Source organism: Mustela nigripes, chromosome 3, assembly GCF_022355385.1.
Source record: "Mustela nigripes isolate SB6536 chromosome 3, MUSNIG.SB6536, whole genome shotgun sequence".
Classification (NCBI taxonomy): domain Eukaryota; kingdom Metazoa; phylum Chordata; class Mammalia; order Carnivora; family Mustelidae; genus Mustela; species Mustela nigripes.
In genome coordinates this window covers 84,860,117-84,872,613 of record NC_081559.1, presented here as the reverse complement: position 1 = coordinate 84,872,613, position 12,497 = coordinate 84,860,117, and the positions used below count along the sequence as shown (strand labels likewise).

Sequence of the window (12,497 nt, the reverse complement as noted above, 5' to 3'; positions counted from 1 at the left end):
GTGTAAGGAAATGGTCCAGTTTCATTCTTCTATATGTAGCTGTCCAATTTTCCCAGCACCAGTTATTGAAGAGACTGTTGTTCCCTGCCCCCCACTGGGTATAATTTCCTGATTTGCCAAAGATTAGTTGACCATAGATTTGAAGGTCCATTTCTGGGTTTCATTCTGTTTCATTGGTCTATGTGTCTGTTTCTGTGCCAATACCCTGCTGTCTTGGCGATCATAGCTTTGTACCTAGCTAATAGGTCGAACAGTACATTAAAAGGATTATTCACCATGACCAAATGGGTTTTATGCCTGGGATGTAAGAGTGGTTCAACACTTGCAAACCAATAAACATGGTAGAACACACCAAAATAAGAGAAAAGACAAGAACCATATAACCCTTTCAACTGATGCAGAAAAAGCATTTGACAAAATACAGAATCTATTCCTGATTAAAACTCATCAGAGAACAGGAATAGAAGGAACATTGCTCATCATGAAAACCATCTATGAAAAGCCCATGGTGAATATCATTCTCAATGAAACAAACTGAGAGCTGTTCCTCTAAGCTCAGGAAGATGGCAGCAAGGTCCACTCTCACCATTGTTGTTCAACACAGTAGAAGCAGTCCTAGCTTCAACAATCAAACAACAAAAAGATATAAAAGGCATCGAAATTGGCAAAGAAGAAGTCAAACTGTCCCTCTTCACAGATGACATGATACTTTATATGGAAAACCCAAAAGACTCCATCCCCAAATTACTAGAAATCATACAGCAATTCAGTAATGTGGCAGGATACAAAATCAATGCACAGAAGTCAGTTGCTTTTCTATACATTAACAATGTAACTGTAAAAAGAGAAATTAAGGAACCAATTCCATTCACAATAGCAATAAAAACCATATGATCTTAGGAATGAACCTAACTAAAGAGGTAAAGGATCTATCTCTAGAAACTATAAAATACTTATTAAAGAAATTGAGGAAGACACCAAAAAGATGGAAAAATATTCCATGCTCATGGCCTGGAAGAATGAACATTGTTAAAGTATCTATTCTGCCCAGATAAATTTACACTTTCAGTCCCATCCCTTTTACGATACCATTGGCATTTTTCAAAGAGCTGGGACAAAAAAAAATCCTAAAATTTGTATGGAACCAGAAAATATCCCCAATTGCCAGGGGAATGATGAAAAACAAGGCTGGGGACATCACATTACCTGACTTCAAGCTACATTTGTATTCTTTTAATGATGTCCGTATTAGTTACATGGTAGCTGCTCTAATAATATGTATGTTCACAAATTGGATCTTAGTGAGAAAATATTCTGTTGAAAATTTCGGCATTATATTTATCAATGCATGAAAGAACTTTTGGATTTGCTATCTATAATTTTTAACTTTTAAGTTTTTAAATAGTTGTAAAGGTTGATTTGAAAATTGTTTTACCTATTTGTGACTTTTTTCATTAATGGAGATTGTTAATGATTTGGAATGTGCTTGTATCATTTTAATTGGATAGAAATAAATCAAAAGTGCTCCTAAGTATTCCTGGGCACAGATGGGAGTTCTGGCTACCCACTGTAGTCTACTAATAGCACCTGGGCACCATGTCATTTCAATCTCCCCTCTCTGCCTCCTGTGTGAACAGAGACTGAGTGGGGAAATCTGGACTAATGTCTCAAACTGTCCATGATGCAGTGGTGACCCACGTTTCCCTGCTGGAGTGGCATCAGAGGAGGCCAACAAAAATTAAATACTCATATAAGATCCAGAATTTTATAAGTTGTTGTCCAAAAAGTCCAGGTTCAATAAAAAATAACTAGTCCTACCAATGAGCAGACAAATCTCAGCTGGAATGAAAAAAAGCAATTAATGAAAATACTGAGAAGACAAAAATATTATTTGACAAAGGTTTTAAAGCAGCTATCATCAAATGCTTCAATGACCAATGACAAACATAGCTGAAACAAATAAAAAGTCTCAACAAATAAATAGAAAGTTTCAGCATATAAATAGAACATAAAAGAAAAACAAAATGGAAGTTTAGAAGTGAAATCTAATATTAAATTAAAAACTTAGTGAATGGGCTCAAAAGCAGAATGAAGGGGTTGGAAGAAATAATCAGTAAAGTTGATTAAAGACAAAAAAAAAAAATCAATCTGAATAATGGAGAGAAAATAGACTGGGTGAAAAAATCAATAGGTCTCTGGGATTATACCTGGAGATCTAACATTTTTGTCATCAGAGTCCTAGAAGACCAGGGACACAGCTCAAGGCTGAAAGGTATACTATGTTCTGGGCCATAAAACAAACCTCAGCAAAGTTAAAAGAAATGAAGTCATCAAAGTAGGTTCTCTGATCAAAATGAAATTGAACCAAAGTCAAGAACAGAAAAATAATAGGAAAATCATCAAATATTCAACTTAAAAATAGACTTCTAAATAAATTATGGGTCAAAGAAACAGTCTGAAGGAAAATTTTTAAAATATATATTGGATTGAATTGAATGAAAATGAAAATAGAACATATCAAAATTCAGGCAACACAGCTAGATCGGAACCAAGAAGGAAATGTATAGCATTAAATATGTGAGAAAAGAGAGCAAATCTCAAAATATTAACTTCAACTCCTACCTTAAGAATGTAGAAAAAGAAGACCAAAAATAAATATAAAGCAAGCAGACAGAAGGATATAAGGACAGAAATAAATAAAATGGAAAGGAGAAAAGCAATAAAACAAAAACTTTTTTACAAAGATCAATAAAATTTAGCAATTGATAAAAAAGGGAAGACACAAATTATCAATATTAATAGTAAACTGGGGATATCACTATAGATCCCACAGACATAAAAAGGAAAATAGTCGAACACTGTAAATTACTCAGACAAACTTGAGAACTTAGATGAAATGGATCAATTCCTTGAAAAACACTATCACAAATAACTAAATATGAAATAGATAATTTAAATAGTTCTGCAACTATCTCCCCCCACCCATGGAAGACATCTTTATTGCTTTGGAAGTGGGAAGCAGGTGCTCAGGTGCTCTTGGTGGGACGGGCTGCTGCTTCTTCACCATCACAGGTTTCTGGCTGCACAGGATGGTGGTGGCTATGTGAATGACAGCCATGCACAGATTTGGGCAGTACTTGTTCTTGAAGAGTATGTGCCTGATGCTGGTGAGGATAGCTGATGCGTTCATTATGATATTGGTGCCTATGTAGGAGGCAATGGGTTTTTGTGGGCCCCATCTCCATTCATGACCACTGCTACAGCTCTGCCATGGGCCACTGGTGCCATGTCCACAGTCTTGTTGTGACTGTGCCTGTTGTAGGACAGTCTGTTATAGCAGAATGACTTGCTATTCTTCAGTCTATTGTAGCAGAATGAGTTGCAAGCCTTCATGCTACTGGGCACTGTACTGTTTGTCTCCTTGTTTCTCTTGATCAGGAAGCTGGAGCACTTCTGCACAACCATCCATTATAGGTGGGCCAACTTGATGGCAGCTCCTCTCTTTGCTGTGGCCAGAGAGGGAAAGAGGCTCATAGTCCTGCAACTATTAAGAGAACTGAATTCATAATTTAAAAACTCATGAAAAGGAAATCACTAGGTGCAAATAATTTTACTGGGAAATTCCACTAAACTTCTAAGAAAGAACTAAAACAAATTATGTGTAGTCTCTTCCAGAAAGAAGACAAGGGAATACATTTCTATTCATTTTATGGAGCTAGTATTACACTGATACTAAAACTACATAAAGACAGTAAAGAAAAAGAAAACTACAGTCTGATATCCCTCATGAAATTAGTCACAAAAATCTGTAACATATTAGCAAATAGAATTAGATAATATATATGAAGAACTATATGCCATGGCCAAGTGGGGTTTATTACAGCGATGTAAGATTGGTTCAGTACTCAAAAGCTATTATATGATCCACCATATTAACAGGCTAAAGAAGAAAAACCATATGATATCAATTGGTCTGGAAAATGCATTTGACCAAATTTCAACACCATTTATAATGAAAATTCTCAGAAAAAATTGGAGAGGAGGGAAATTTCCTCAGCTTGATAAAGAGCAGCTATAAAAAAAAAAAATCTACAACCAATACTTAATGGTAAAGAATTTGAATGCTTTTCCTCTATGATTAGGAAGAAGGCAAAGGTATCTGCTCTAATATATTTAACATGGTTCTGGAAGTCCTAGCTAATGCAATCAGATTAGCAAAGGAAATAAATATCATACAGATTAAAAAGGAAGCAATGCAGTGCTTCCTTTTTGCGGATGATCTGATTGTATACACAAAAATCCCAAGGATTCTACTAAAAACTCCTAGAAAATAAGTCAGTTAGCAAGATTGTAGGATAGAAGATAAACATCCAAAAGTAATTACCTTTTTATATGTTGATGAACACATAGAAAAAAAGATTAAAATTCAATCCCACTTAAAATTGTTTAAGAGAAACAATTAGGTGTAAACCTAAAACAATATGTGTAGAACTTACATGCTGAAAAATACAATAAACTGATGAAATAAATCAAAGAAAATCTAAATAATAAATAGAGATATTCTGTGTATGGTTTGGAGACTCAACATAGTGAAGATTTCAGTTGTCCTTAAACTGACACCTAGCTTAAATATATTTCTTCTTCTTTTTTTTTCTTTTTTTTTTTTTTAAAGATTTACTTATTTATTTGAGATTGAGAGAGAGAGAGAAAACACAAGCAGGGTGGAAGGGGAGAGGGAGAAGCTGGCCACGCCTGAGCAAGGAGGCTGATGCAGGACTCGATCCCAAGACCCTGAGATCATGACCTGAACTGAAGGCAGCTGCTTAACAGACTGATCCACCCAGGTGCCCTAAATGCATTTTTAGTTAAAATAGCAACAAAATTGTTTTGTAGACATAGAAAAGATTATTGTAAAAGTCATATGAAAGGGCAAAAGAACTATAGTAGTTAGCATAAGTCTTCTTTAAAAATTTTATTCACTTATTTGAGAGAGAATGAGCAAGAAAGAGAGCACAAGCAGGAGGAGAGGGAGCAGGCTCTCTGTGAGCCGGGAGCCTGATGTGGGGCTCAATCCAAGGACCGTGAGATTATGACCTGAGCCAAAGGTAGACACTTAACCAACTGAGCCACCCAGGCACTCCAGTTAACATAACTTTTAAAAAGAAGGGGGAAAAAAGGGAGAAACTGGCCTAACAGATTTCAAAACTTGTATGGCTAAAATACTGAAGACTGTGCAGCATAGGTAGAGATGTATGTAGGTCAATGGGATACAATTAAGAGCCCATAAGTAGATCACATAAATATGTTCAACTGACTTTTTGCAAAGATGCAAAAACAATTCAATGGAGGAAGGACAGCTTTTTAAACTAAAGATGCTAGACTAATTAGACATCCATCAACAAAAATATAACCTTTACCTAAGCCTCACAACTTAGATAAAAATGATCTCAAAATGCTTCATTGACTTAAATGTGGAACATAAAATTACAAAACTTGTAGAAAAAATACAGGAGAAAATAGCTCTAAGAGCATGATTTATAGAACAGAAAGTGAATTAATTACATTTGATCAAAATAAAAACTTTTGCTTTGCAAAAGATACTTTGGAAATGACAAAAAACAAAACAGGTATAGACTTGGAAAAAATACTTGCAAACCACATGTCTTACAAAAGAATCATATCTATAACAGTAAAGAACTCTTAAAATTCAATACTGAAAAAATAAGCAATCCAATTAGAAAATAGGCAAAAGATCAAAATTTTCACTGAAAAGGATATGAAGGCAGAAAATAAATGTGTTCAATAATACTCAACATAATTAACCATTAGAAGAAATCATATTAAAAATACAATCACTACACTCCTATCAGAATGACTAAAATAAAAAAAAAAGTGACAAAACTAAATTCTTATGAAGATGGGGATAAATTAGATCACTCATACATTGTTGACCACTCATAAAAAGGGCTTGGCAGTTTCTTAAGGAAATTTAACATGCAGGCACTGTACAACCCAGTAATTGCACTTACGGGCATTTATCCCAATGAAATAAAAACTTATATTCACACAAACATCTCCATACAAATGTTCACAGAATCTTTATTCATTGTAGCTACATACTAGAAACAACCAAGTTATCTTTCTGTGGATGAATGGTTTCAAACAGTCTGATGTACATGGAATACTACTTAGGAGTTAAAAATAAATGAGCTTTTGGGGCACCTGGGTGGCTGAGTGGGTTAAGCCTCTGCCTTCAGCTCAGGTCATGATCTCAGGGTCCTGGGATCGAGCCCCACATGGGGCTCTCTGCTCAGTGGGGAGCCTGCTTCCCTTCCTCTCTCTCTGCCTGCCTCTCTGCCTACTTGTGATCTCTCTCTGTCAAATAAATAAATAAAATTAAAAAGAAAAATAAAGGAACTTTTGACAAAAAGACAACTTGAATGAATCTCAGAAAATTTAACTGAATGAAAAATGTTTCCAAAGTGTTACATACTGAGTTACTCCCTTGCTGTAACTTTCTTGAAATGACAAAATTATGTAACTAGAGGATGTATTGGTGGTTTCCATAATATAAGAATGAGGGGAGCAAAACTATAAAAAGAAGCATTAGTAATTCTTATAGTAATAGAAACATCCTGTATCTTGGCTGTATCAGTGTCAATATCCTGGTTTTGATTTGGTACTATATAGTATTGCAAGATGATACCATTGGGGGAAACAGTAAAGGGAACATAAAACCTCTTAGTATTGCTTAGAGTTTTATGTATATCTACAGTTTTCTTCCACTCAAAAAAAAAAAAAAGTTTAATTAAAGTTATAAGAACAAGTTTGACTTTCTCATAAAAACAAGATTTTACCCAAATGTTTTAAAAATTCAATATTTAATATATCTTCAAATATTTTGAATTTATTCTTATCATGTGTATATAACATAAAGAAAAATATAATTAAATGTTTTTACTAAACCTGATATGGATATGGACCAGTTCACCCCAAAATGTGTTTCAAAGAATCCAAGATTTTTATCGTAAGAGGAAAAAAATTCAGAGGGAAAAAAAGAGTTTTCAAAACTATTTTTTGAAACTTCCAATAAAGTAATTATGTATGTAACACTTATACCAAAACTTGCCTGAATATTTGGTGGGGAATTTTATAATGTAATAATTGGGCTGATAGCACTGGATTCCATTGATAAGACTTCACTGAATATCAATTCATCACTAAACAAACAAACAAACAAAATGGCATGAGCAGATATTGTACAACTGGATACCACTGCATATTAAGTGGATCCACCATGGTACAATAAGGAACACATAGCACCAACCATGAGATATTGTTACCTCACAAATACCTCTGAAAATATTAATATGACCCTATTTAAAATTCTCTACCTACCTGTTTGTAGGAAACCTAGAGATAAGGAAGAAGTTAAGTGGCAATATAAGGAAATAATCACACACCTCAGAATCATAGAAATTCAACATGAAAAACAACTCAATTTATTTGACTGTATTCTGATTTGAACACACAATCTAAGAAAGACTGCAGGGAAAATTATGTGTGGACTAGATAATGATAACATTAAGAAGTAATTGCTTAATTATTTAGGTGCGTGGTGATTTTGTGGTTGTTTAAAATGGACTCTATCTTCTAGATGTTTATATTGAACTTAGGGGTAAAATTATATGATGTCTAGAATTTGCTTTAAAACACGCCAGATACTGTTATTTATTTATTTACTATTTTTTTAATTTAAATTTAATTAGCCAACATATAGTACATCATTAGTTTCAGATGTACTGTTCAATAATATAAGAGTTGTGTATAACACCCAGTGCTCATCACATCACATGCCCTCCTTAATGCCCATCACCCAATTATCCCTCCCCCCCACCCACCTCCCCTCCAGCAACCCTTGATTTGTTTCCTATAATTAAGAGTCTCTCATGGTTTTTCTCCTTCTCTGAAGACTTCCCATTCAGTTTTCCCTCAAAAATATGAAATAAAATAAAAAATAAATGAACATTCCAGATATGTAGCACTACCAATGACAACAGTGAACATGGGAAAGTGGGGATGTGTTAAGACTATTAATCAATAGCTGGTAGTTGTTGAGTTTGGAGGATAGATATACAAATGATCATCACATCATCCTTTATACTTTTGCATGTGTTTGAAAATCTCCCATTAAAAATAATATATACATTTAACACCCAATGCCCATTACAACAAGTGCCCTCCATCACTCAATTCTACTCCTGAACTAATATTATATCATATGTTAACTAACTAGAATTTAAATAAAAAATTGAAACAGGAAAAGAATACATACATAATATACTATTTATGTCATGCCAAAGCAAAGAGAGATATAAGAAATGATTGTCGGCTTTTCATAGAGTATTTTTAAACAGCCGAAGTGATCTATCCCTGGATCTGCCTCAAATTGTGTCAGTCACAAGAACTGAATGCTCTTCTACCTTTTCTGATAGCCTTTTACAGTATTATTGGTCATCTAGAGGGTAAAACTTTAATATACCCTGACTTTTCTCACTGTATCAGCCCTTAGACAAATCTATTATACATCTATCCTCTCAGGGATCCTGATTTCAATTAAGTTCTGAAGCTTTGTAGTAACGTTGTTAAAGGAATTGCTGTGAAGGTTTTCATGGTCAAAAATGGTAGGTAAACACAAATGGGAAGAGACATGATTTGTTTTGGTCCTCCCCTGTGTCCCCTTTCCTTCCTTCCTCTTCACCTTTCTTCCTTCCTTTCTTTTTCCACCTTCTTACCTAGGGATTCCCTTGTTATCAGTGGTGTAATACATAATAATAATAATAAAGTGTTAGTTACCCAGGGCAAATATCTTTGCACTTGATCAGGGAAGAAACAAAATAAAACAGAACATATTTTGTACAGTATGTTATCCTGCTGAGTTGTCATATGAGACCAGAAGACTACACTCTTGTTCAAACTTATGAAGTTAGAAAAAAAAAAACATGCAAATTAAGTGTGAAACATAAATTATTCTGAAAACAAACAAGAACAGCAACATTAAAGGAACAGGGTCATCAAGGGAAATTCAAATCCAGGACACAGCTGTGTAAAACCTTAGACAGTGAAGAGCAGCAACACTCAAGGAAACAAGGAAAGGATTACATTAAAAGAGAATCCTCAATGAAAAGGAAATGGACTGAATCTATTTTTATTTAGAGGAGACCGTTGTAAGATATTTTAATTACTGTTTAAAATATCTTTAAGGAACAGCTTCCATTTACTTTAAGGAAAACAGAATGGAAATTTGGTTCATTTGTTGAGTGTCTTTATAGCTATAGGATGTATAAAGTGAATATATTGTTACCTAAGGTGGTCAAAAAAAGATTACTCGTTCATTTGTTTAGTAATTCAGCAATCTCTTTTTGTTTTCCTGCTATGTGATGAGCATTAGTGGTTCAAAATTAAGAAGGTATAGTCCTCAACTTTCATGTACTGAAAATCCTGCAGGGATTCCCTGTAACAGTGAACGTACTGATGGAGGTACACCTAGAGTTCAAGAGGAACACACAAAGGCCCCTAAGTCATACCAGGGACATAAAGATTAAGGGAAGTTTTGAAGGACTATAAAAGTTATTGTAATGAGGTAGGGGGGAAGCCATAGTGATGGCTATGCTGGTGGTGGGTTGGGAGAGGTTAAGCATCTCAAGCACTGTAAAATCATGTCTGCAAAAGCAAGAAACATTTTTAATTCCAAGTGATCAGTTTCGGTTGGGCCAGCAGGTACATTTTGTTGACCACAAGGAGGTGCTAGAGGTGAAAGGGGCACGGAGCACAAAGGTCTGTGTGATTAACTGTATAAACCAAGTTTTACGTTACAAAGCATGAGAAGGAGTTGAAGGGTGTTCAAATGAGAGGTGTGATATAATCCGATCTGCGTTTCAGGAGGATAGCCCCATGCTCAAACTGAGTGGTGGTATTCTTGAGCATACTGAAGATGTAATAAGAAAATTCATGCGGATTTGATTTCAGTAATATTCTCTAGTGTGTAGTATCTGTTGTTAATAAGAAGCTATTATTTACTAAATAGGGCCTGTCATTCTTCCATTTTGTGCTGTCTCTTACTCTGTCCTATAATCAGAGTGGCTAATCCCTGCAAACTGTACTTCTTAGACTCCCTTGTCCACTGATCTTTTAATAACGTTTGACTGATCGTAGTTACTCATGGGAGATCAAGAGGAAGAGGGGGGAAGTTAGGTTATTTCTCCAATGCCATTAAATACCATTTAATTTTACTATTGTTTAGGATCTAGCATGCTTTTAAAATTTTTTAAAAATTTTTTGATAGGACTTCAAGGGTAATTGAACAGTGTGATAAGACACCTTCAGATAACAGCCATATATACAAGATAAATATTGTAAGCTTTAAAGTAAAGGTACAAAATATTCTTACAGCTCAAGTAGGGAGTGAGAACTACCAGCTGATTACAAAAAAAGAGAAAAGAAAAGATAAAGAAATAGGTTTCATATGCTGACATGTTTGAATTCACTCAAACCATAATTTATTGTGGGGCCAAAGTTGAAAACATCACAAAACTATGTTCCCATTGCATCACTGACCTTCATAATATTCTTGGTCTCCTTGTATTTCTCTCTGTATGTCTGCTCTGAACCTTATTTCTGTGTTTCCTGTTTTGGCCCTTCTCTGATAGAAAAGGAACTTATAGTGCAACTGTGTGGGCAGGGACAGTCAGGTAGGTGATCAGGTAGCAAGAGAGACAGGTAAATACTTGATATTTACCAGGCAAACCAAGAAATGATGATGTGGATTGGGAGAAAGAAAATAATTTGGGATCAAAAGCTAGTCTCTAGTTTCTGGATCCAGAGAAGAAAATGCTTGGGAAGAATATCCCTAACGTCTATAAACTAGAAAACACAAACAAATTTCCTATATGGATATGGAAAAGAAAGGGAATTTTGGAGGTCGGATAAAGGAGTACAATAGAGAGATGTTCCTTATTACATTTTAGTTTTTCATTTTTTATTTTGTTTTCAGATTATGTTTGTGTCAGTCAGAAAGATAGTGTCACAGTCACATTGTAACAGAGACAAGGACCTGGACAGAGTGACCATATTTGCTCTATGGACAAAGAGAAAGTCAACCAGTCACCTGAAACCAAAACATCAGCATCGAGGAAAACACCAGTTATGGCAACATAACCTCTCTTCTTTTTTAATGTTCAGAAGAAACTCAGTGTGTGGCATACTCAATGAATATTAGCATCCAATAAATATTGGCTTAATAAATGAAGGGCAAAATAAATGACAAGATACATATTTACTGGCACTTGGATAAAACATAATTTTAAAGACTTCATAGAGGAAATAAAGCACTCTTTTACTTATCCTCAAATCCAAGTGGTTTCCAACATATACACTTAGACCAAAATTATTATTATTTTTAATGAATAAGTTTTTTATTCTTGTGTTGAAACAGTGGGTCAAATTTTATAGACAGCCTAAAATTGTCCAAAAGCAATTTGCCCTTGAAATGTGAACCCAGGAAGTGTGAGCTGCCAAACATAATGCAATCATCTATTGACATCTTCATTCCCTTCCCAAGATATGAGATTAAGCCTTCTTTTATTTTAATGATGAAAATATTGGATCTGTAATATGGAAAAGTAAACTTGAATTTTTTTAATAAAAAAATACAAAGTATCATTAGCAAAACTGCCATATCTGTCCAAAAAATGAAGCACAATAGATAGAATATTCCATGGACAGATGTTAACTTAAAGTGCGCATTGTTTGGGAAAGGAGTTAATTAACAACTTATTAATTGGATAGAAAATCTGAAACTGTTGTACTTCTAGCAAATACATAATTTTCTTCAAGTATTATTAAAGCGTTTTTGTTGTACCGATTAAAGATTCTTGTCTCTAAGTTAATTTCATTATGCTAATAAGCTATCATCGTTACAGAACCTAAGCTTTGATCCATGTTAATTGTCGTGATCTTCAAAGACAAAGTCACCACTTACTTTAAATGAATTTTACATCTTTTTAAAGAATCACACGGAAATTAGGGGAAGTAATTAATTTTTTATTATGTGTCTCAATATTTTTAAGGGAGGAAGTCAATGGTATTGGCTAGAATTCATTTTAACATTTAACTAGGGAAAACAGCATGAGGCAAAAAAACTGTTCAGATGCAAAAGATTAAAGAAAATTTGAAACTGGGACCTAATTTGTCTTGATAAACTTTGGTGTTTAATATGCTTCTTTTGTTCTCAGTGTGAAACTGCAGGGTTTTGATTTGTAAAAACTTTTTGAAGAATTAATTCTTTCTAATTTTTATTCATTTCTTTGCCTTTCTTTTACAGTGAGACAGACAAGTTGACCTTCAAACCATAACACTTTTAAATATCTATGAACTTACAAGGTTAAATCTATTAGTGATCTGATATTAGCTATTGTACACTAACAGAGTATGTTTCT

At 34.2% G+C, this 12,497-nt stretch overlaps 1 pseudogene; it reads right to left on the bottom strand.

Annotated features, from left to right (window-relative positions):
• Positions 1–2,968: 2,968 nt before the first annotated feature.
• Positions 2,969–3,534, bottom strand: LOC132014499 (large ribosomal subunit protein eL28-like; annotated as a pseudogene).
• Positions 3,535–12,497: the final 8,963 nt, after the last annotated feature.